This window comes from Heterodontus francisci, chromosome 33 (genome assembly GCF_036365525.1).
Source record: "Heterodontus francisci isolate sHetFra1 chromosome 33, sHetFra1.hap1, whole genome shotgun sequence".
Lineage (NCBI taxonomy): Eukaryota > Metazoa > Chordata > Chondrichthyes > Heterodontiformes > Heterodontidae > Heterodontus > Heterodontus francisci.
The window spans coordinates 38450993-38459739 of NC_090403.1; positions in this window are offsets into that span (position 1 = coordinate 38450993).

Here is an 8747-nt window from a genome sequence, read left to right on the forward strand (position 1 = left end):
ACAGCTCCATCATAACCTCCCTGCTCTTATATTCTATGCCTCAGCTAATAAAGGCAAGTATTCCATATGCCTTTCTAATCACCTTATCTACCTGTGCTGCTGCCTTCAGTGATCTATGGACAAGTACACCAAAGTCCCTCTGACCCTCTGTCCTTCCTCGGGTCCTACCATCCATTGTATATTCTCTTGCCTTGTTACTCCTCCCAAATGCATCACCTCACACTTCTCAGGATTAAATTTCATTTGCCAATGCACCGCCCATCTTACCAGCCCACCTATATCATCCTGTAATCTAAGGCTTTCCTCCTCACTATTTAAGACACCACCAATTTTCGTGTCATCTGCGAACCTACTGATCATACCTCCTATATTCACGTCTAAATCATTAATGTACACTACAAACAGCAAGGGTCCCAGCACCGAGCCCTGCAATACACCACTGGTCACAGGCTTCCAATCGCAAAAGCAACCCTCGACCATCACCCTCTGCCTCCTGCCACTAAGCCAATTTTGGATCCAATTTACCTAATTGCCCTGGATCCCATGGCTCTTACCTCTTGACCAATTTCCCATGCGGGACCTTATCAAAAGTCTTACTGAAGTCCAAGTAGACAGACATCAACTGCTTTATCCTAATCTACACACCTAGTCACCTCCTCGAAAAATTCAATCAAATTTGTTAGACTTGATCTTCCCCTGACAAAACCATGCTGACTATTCTTGATTAATCCCTGTCTCTCCAAGTGGAGATTAATCCTGTCCCTCAGAATTTTTTCCAATAGTTTTCCTACCACTGATGTTAGGCTCACTGGCCTGTAATTACCTGGTTTATCCCTACTATCCTTCTTGAATAATGGTACCACATTCGCTGTCCTCCAATCCTCTGGCACCTCTCCTGTGGCCAGAGAGGATTTGAAAATTTGTGTGAGAGCCCCTGCAATCTCCTCCCTTGCCTCACATAACAGCCTGGGATACATCTTATCTGGGCCTGGGGATTTATCCACTTTTAATCTTGCTAAAACTGCTAATTCCTCCTCCCTTTCAATACTAATTTGTTGAAGTATATCACAATCCCCCTCCTTGATCTCTACACCTACATCATCCTTCTCCATAGTGAACACAGATGAAAAGTAATCATTTAAAACCTCACCTAAGTCCTCTGGCTCCACACACAGATTGCCACTGTGGTCCCTAATGGGCCCTACTCTTTCCCTGGTTATCCTCTTGCCCTTAATATACTTATAAAACACCTTGGCATTTTCCTTTATCTTGCCCACGAGTGTTTTTTTATGCCCCCTCGTCACTCTCCTAATTACTTTTTTTTAAGTAATCCCCACCCCCACACACACACACTTTCTATACTCCTCTAGGGCATCCATCGTTTTCAGCCCTCTGAATCTGCCATAAGGTTCCTTTGTCTTCTTTATCCAATCCTCTATATCCCTTGAGATCCAGGGTTCCCTGGACCAATTGGTCCTACCCTTCACCTTTACGGGAACATGTTGGCCCTGAACTCTCACTATTTCGTTTTTGAATGACTTCCACTGGTCTGATGTAGAATTTCCTACAAGTAGCTGCTCCCAGTCCATTTGGCCAGATCCTGTTTTATCATATTGAAATCGTTTTGACAGGGTAGAAATGGAGAAATTGTTTCCACCTGGAAAGAAGACCAAAACTAGAAATCATAAGTACTAGTCACTAATAAATCCAATAGGGAATTGAGAAGCATTTTTACCCAAAGCTTGGTTAGAATATGGAAGTCGCCACACAGAGTAGTTGAGGTGAATAGAGCAGATGCATCAACTAGATAAGCGCAAGAGAGAGAAAGGAATAGAAGGATATGGTGTTAAGGTTGTGTGGAGAGAGGGTGGATAAGTCAGTAAAACAGATAATTAGCCAATCAGAAAAAGAAAAATTACAGGCACTGGAGATATATTTTGTTATATAGAGTCCACCTTTCTGGGTTAATGACCTCTTTCATTTAAGTTTGCTAATGGGAGTTCAGCTTACATTAGTGGTGGTAACTTTCTCAACATCAATAACCACCTCTTTTATAATTGCACATTTTACAATGTGATGTGGCAGGGCATGGCAACAAGAAGGAGTCTTCTAAGATGATGAAAAGTAAAATACATATTTTTCTCATGACAATGTTTTTCACTTTTATATTATATGGTTGTATAACATGTACAAGGTTTGCAATTCTAAAATCACATGAATTGATCAGGGCTTATTTTTGCTATTGGAACATAGGAGCAAAAAACTGTATCCACAAACTCTAGTTATTCTGAATTATGTTGTCGGGTGTTTCACAGATGTAGCACATCTCAAGGTTTAGATGATACAGATTTTAAAAATAACTAAAGCTGCTGTAAGGATTAGCAGCATGTGAGGTCCTAAATGTGTTATTGCTTTGTAACCCATTCCCAACTATGTGTATAAAAGCAAAATACTGCGGATGCTGGAAATCTGAAACAAAAACAAGAAATGCTATGTGTTATCTACAAACCTGCACTGGTTCTCATTTTTTGGTGGTCAACCATGATGACAAAATAACCATTAACACTGCAATGTGGATATTATTGTCCACCATGTCATCTGTTGTTCCAGTTTCACAATATTATTTTCATCTTCCATTGAATCAAATCTCAGTAAGAGGCCAGAACTTTGTCAGAGGGAGATAACTGGTTAAAAAAGCTTTTTTGTTAACTTAGTGAAAAGCTAAAAGAACACTTTATGACAATACTTAAAAGGCTAAAAATAGACTAGCTATCTGGCAATGTTTTTTAATAGTTGCCAGAATTCTGAATTACATATAACCTAAGGTAATGTAGAATTATTTTTGCATCACACATTCAGTGCAACAGGATCACATGACAGGACCCATAATACTTCTTCTTTGGCCTCCTTATCTCGAGAGACAATGGATACGCGCCTGGAGGTGGTCAGTGGTTTGTGAAGCAGCGCCTGGAGTGGCTATAAAGGCCAATTCTAGAGTGACAGGCTCTTCCACAGGTGCTGCAGAGAAATTTGTTTGTCGGGGCTGTTGCACAGTTGGCTCTCCCCTTGCGCCTCTGTCTTTTTTCCTGTCAACTACTAAGTCTCTTCGACTCGCCACATTTTAGCCCCGTCTTTATGGCTGCCCGCCAGCTCTGGCGAACGCTGGCAACTGACTCCCACGACTTGTGATCAATGTCACAGGATTTCATGTCACGTTTGCAAACGTCTTTAAAGCGGAGACGTGGACGGCCGGTGGGTCCGATACCAGTGGCGAGCTCGCTGTACAATGTGTCTTTGGGGATCCTGCCATCTTCCATGCGGCTCACATAGCCAAGCCATCTCAAGCGCCGCTGACTCAGTAGTGTGTATAAGCTGGGGATGTTGGCCGCCTCGAGGACTTCTGTGTTGGAGATACGGTCCTGCCACCTGTGCCAAGTATTCTCCAGAGGCAGCGAAGATGGAATGAATTGAGACGCCGCTCTTGGTTGACATACATTGTCCAGGCCTCGCTGCCATAGAGCAAGGTACTGAGGACACAGGCCTGATACACTCGGACTTTTGTGTTCTGTGTCAGTGTGCCATTTTCCCACACTCTCTTGGCCAGTCTGGACATAGCAGTGGAAGCCTTTCCCATGCGCTTGTTGATTTCTGCATCTAGAGACAGGTTACTGGGGATAGTTGAGCCTAGGTAGGTGAACTCTTGAACCACCTCCAGAGCGTGGTCGCCAATATTGATGGATGGAGCATTTCTGACGTCCTGTCCCATGATGTTCGTTTTCTTGAGGCTGATGTTAAGGCCAAATTCATTGCAGGCAGCCGCAAACCTGTCGATGAGACTCTGCAGGCACTTTTCAGTGTGAGATGTTAAAGCAGCATCGTCAGCATAGAGGAGTTCCCTGATGAGGACTTTCCGTACTTTGGACATCGCTCTTAGACGGGCAAGGTTGAACAACCTGCCCCCTGATCTTGTGTGGAGGAAAATCCCTTCTTCAGAGGACTTGAACGCATGTGAAAGCAGCAGGGAGAAGAAAATCCCAAAAAGTGTGGGTGCAAGAACACAGCCCTGTTTCACGCCACTCAGGATAGGAAAGGGCTCTGATGAGGAGCCACCATGTTGAATTGTGCCTTTCATATTGTCATGGAATGAGGTGATGATACTTAGTAGCTTTGGTGGGCATCCAATCTTTTCTAGTAGTCTGAAGAGACCACGTCTGCTGACGAGGTCAAAGGCTTTGGTGAGATCAACTACCAGTTGATCTTTTGTAGATTGCAGCAAAATTCACATATCCAGTATATAGTGAATAGAAATGTGCTGTGCTGAAGATTAAAACAATTACTAATAAACAATGTTATATTTCATATCCATTTTATAACCCATTTCAAAGTCAGGTACAGGAGATGTTCATGAAGTCCTCTTTTCATTAAACACTGCCAAACATTACACTTTTGCTGACCCTGTGCAGTTCTATTCTGTACTTTGATTTATATCTGCATGCCCCAGCATTTTACTTGTAATATTGGCATGTTGAATGTTCCACTGTAAAGCTGTTCAGGTTTACTAACTACTAATTCAACATGTTTATAGTATCTTTACTGTGTTTTAAAAAAAAAATCTCACAGGGAGGATGAACGCCCTTGGTTTTGCTGAAAATTATATGTACCATGTTCGGATCAGAGCAATTTTCTTCCCAATTTTTAAAAGTTTCTTATAAGACTGGCTAAGATCTGGACTCTTGCAACAGTATTTCTTTTGAAAATTTTGATATTGCTAACAGTTCTCACTCTTCAGGTGTTGTCCCTCTCTCCTTTAAATTTTCCCTTCATGTCCCCTCTCCTCAAAAAAATACCTTCGATCCCACTATCCTTGCAAACTACTGCCTGTCTCCAACCTTCCTTTCTTCTCCAAAGTCCTTGAATGTGTTGTCACCTCCCAAATTTGTTCCCATTTTCCCCAGAACTCCATATTTGAATCCCTTCATGTTTCTGCCCCTGCTACAGTCCCAAAATAGCTCTCATCAAAGTCTGTGACAAAGATAAACTAGCCCTCCTTGTCATTTTTGACTTGTATGCAGTCTTTAACACGGTTAACCACACCATCCTGCTCCAATGCCTCTCCACTATCATCCAGCTAGGTGGGACTGCTCTCACCTGATTCCATTCTTATTTAATTGGAGCCAGAGAATTACTTGCAATGGTTTCACTTCCTCCTCTGCACTGTTACCTCTGGTGTCCCCTATGGATCTACCTCTCCTATTTCTCATCTACATCCTGCCCCTCAGTGAAATCATCTGAAAGAACAGCATTAGTTTTCATGTGTACGCTGACTACACCCAGCTCTACCTTACCACAACCTCTCTCGACTCTTCGACTGTTGCTAAACTGGGAAGACTGAAGCTATTATTTTTTGTTCTTGCTCCAAACTCCATTCCCTAGTTACTGATTCCATCCCTTTCCCTGGCAACAGTCTGAGATTGAGGCAGTCTGTTCGCAACCTTAGCATCACATTTGACCCAGAGATGAGCTTCTGATCTCATATTCGTGCCATCACTAATACCACGTATTTCCACCTCCGTAACATTGTCTGACTTCGCTCCTGTCTCAACTCATCTGCTGATGAAACCCTCATTGATGCCTTCATTTTCTTTAGATTTGACTATTCCAATACACTCCTGGTTGGTCTCCCACATTCTACCCTCCATAAAGTTGAGGTAATCCAAAACTTTGCTGCCCGTAACTTAACTTGCACCAAGTGCCATTCACCTATCATACCTGTGCTCGCTGAGTTACATTGGCTCCCGATCAAGCAACGTCTTGATTTTAAAATTCTCATCCTTATTTTCAAACCCCTCCATGGCCTCACCCCTCCCTATCTCTATAATCTCCTCCAACCCCATAACCCTACGAGATATACGTGCTCCGCTAATTCTGGCCTCTTGAGCAAGCCCAATTTTAATCGCTCCATCATTGGTGGCCGTGCCTTCAGTTGCCTAAGCTCTGGAATACCCTCACTAGACCACTCTGTCTCACTTTCCTCCTTTTAAGATACTCCTTAAAACCTACCTCCTTGATCGTGCTTTTGGTAATCTGACCTAATATCTCCTTATGTGGCTCGGTGTCATACTTCATTTACTCCTGTGAAGCCCCTTGGATGTTTTATTACGTTAAAGGTGCTGTATTAATATAAGCAGTTGTTGCAAATACAATTAGAATAAATTACAGACTTTATGGAATACAATGAGAGTGATATGACACTATGCAGTCCAGGGAAAGTGGCTGGAATAAATAAAACAGAATATATTATTGACAAGGCAAAACTACCTGAAACTGGAGTTTTGTTCCTCTACAACTGTCAAACATCACCATGTGGTCATTATAAGCATGAAACTGAACATTTAGTATTATTTCAGGACGAGCACAGCAGTGCTATAATAGGAACTGGAGAAGGCCATTATCCCTTGAGCCTGATCTGTCATTCAATTAGATCAAGGCTGATCTGTAATTGCAATCCAGTCACCTGTCTGGCTCCATAACCGTTAATACCTTATACCTAACAAAAGTGAAGATATAAATAGAATCTGCCTGACTGACATAAAGTGACAAAGATGTAACAACTAGGCATCTATTATGCTTTTATTAACACTTTTATTTTAAGTATAAATTTCCAAGTGCCTCTTTGCTAACCAGATTAAGTGGGAAATGGGAACAGCAACTTGGATTTTTTTTATTCCTTTCATGGGATGTGGGAGTTGCTGGCAGGACCAGCATTTGTTGTCTATGCTGAATTGCCGTCGACAACTGAGTGGCTTGCGAGGCCATTTCAGAGGGCAGTTAAGAGTCAACCACATTGCTGTGGGTCTGAAGTCACATGTAGGCCAGACCAGGTAAGGGTGGCAGATTTCCTTCCCTAAAGGGCATTAGTGAACCAGATAGGTTTTTTACAACAATTGATGATCGTTTCATGGCGCCATTACTGAGACCAGCTTTCAATTCCATTAAAAAAATTTACTAATTGAATTCAAATTCCACCAGCTACTGTGGTGGGATTTGAACCTGTGTCCCACAAGGCACTAGCCTGGGCCTCTAGATTACTAAAAAAACAAGAAATGCTGGAAATACTCAGCAAGTCTGACAGCATCTGTGGAGAGAGAAGTAGAGTTTACGTTTCAGGTCAGTGACCCTTCTTCAGAACTAGCAAATATTAGAAATGTAAAAGGTTATAAGCAAGTAAAGCGGGGCTGGGGCAAGAGATAACAAAGGAGAAGATGTCGATAGGACAAGGTCACAGAATAGCTGACCAGGTCATGGAGCAAAGGCAAACAATATGTTAATGGTGTGTTGAAAGACAAAGCAGATACAGATTGTACAGATAGGGTGTTAACCGACTGAAAATTGAACAGCAGCAAGTACAAACATGAAAAAAATAGTGGGTAATCAAACTGAACACACTAAGATGAAATAAAATAAAAACACAAAAAAAAAGAAAAAAGAAAAAAATAACTAAAAATAAAAGTAAAATGGGGGGCCCATCATGCTCTGAAATTATTGAACTCAATGTTCAGTCCGGCAGGCTGTAGTGTGCCTAATCGGTAAATGAGATGCTGTTCCTCGAGCTTGCGTTGATGTTCACTGGAACACTGCAGCAAGCCCAGGACAGAGATGTGAGCATGAGAGCAGGGGGGAGTGTTGAAATGGCAAGCAATTGGAAGCTTGGGGTCCTGCTTGCGGACTGAGCGGCGGTGTTCCACAAAGCGGTCACCCAGTCTGCATTTGGTCTCCCCAATGTAGAGGAGACCACATTGTGAGCAGCGAATACTACATTCAGTATACTACATTGAAAGAAGTACAAGTAAATCACTGCTTCACCTGAAAGGAACGTTTGGGGCCTGGGATAATGAGGAGAGAGGAGGTAAATGGGCAGGTATTAGACCTCCTGTGATTGCAGGGGAAGGTGCCGTGGGAAGGGGACGAGGTGGTGGGGGTAATGGAGGAATGGACCAGGGTGTCGCAGAGGGAACTGACAGCATTCCGAAGGGATTGTTCCCCCCGTGACACCCTGGTCCACTTTTATTTTTAGTTATTTTTTTCTTTTTTATATTTTTTTTGTGTTTTTATTTTATTTCATCTTAGTGTGTTCAATTTGTTTACCCACTTTTTTTCATGTTTGTACTTGCTGCTGTTTAATTTTCAGTCCGTTAACACCCTATCTGTATTAATGCTTTGTCTTTCAACACACCATTAACATATTGTTTGCCTTTGCTCCATGACCTGCTGGTCAGCTATTCTGTGACTTTGTCCTATCTACACCTTCTCCTTTGTTATCTCTTGCTCCACCCCCGCTTTACTTGTTTATAACCTTTGACATTTCTAATATTTGCTAGTTCTGAAGAAGGGTCACTGACCTGAAACGTAAACTCTACTTCTCTCTCCTCAGATGCTGCCAGACCTGCTGAGTATTTCCAGCATTTCTTGTTTTTATTTCAGATTTCAAGCATCCGCAGTATTTTGCATTTACCTCTGGATTACTAGTTCAGTGACATGACCACTATGCCACCATCTTCCCTAGTACCTTTAATGTAATAAGGCATTTCACCCAGAAAAGATAGATTAAGCAGTAGAAGGTCTGGGAGGGTCAGAAAGGTCAGTTTTGAAGAAATTTTTGAAACCAGAGAAGGAATAGGAAGGCATTTAGAATGGGGCAGGGAGCAGAATCAACAATGGTCATCTGCACCTGTCCAGTGGAAAGGCTT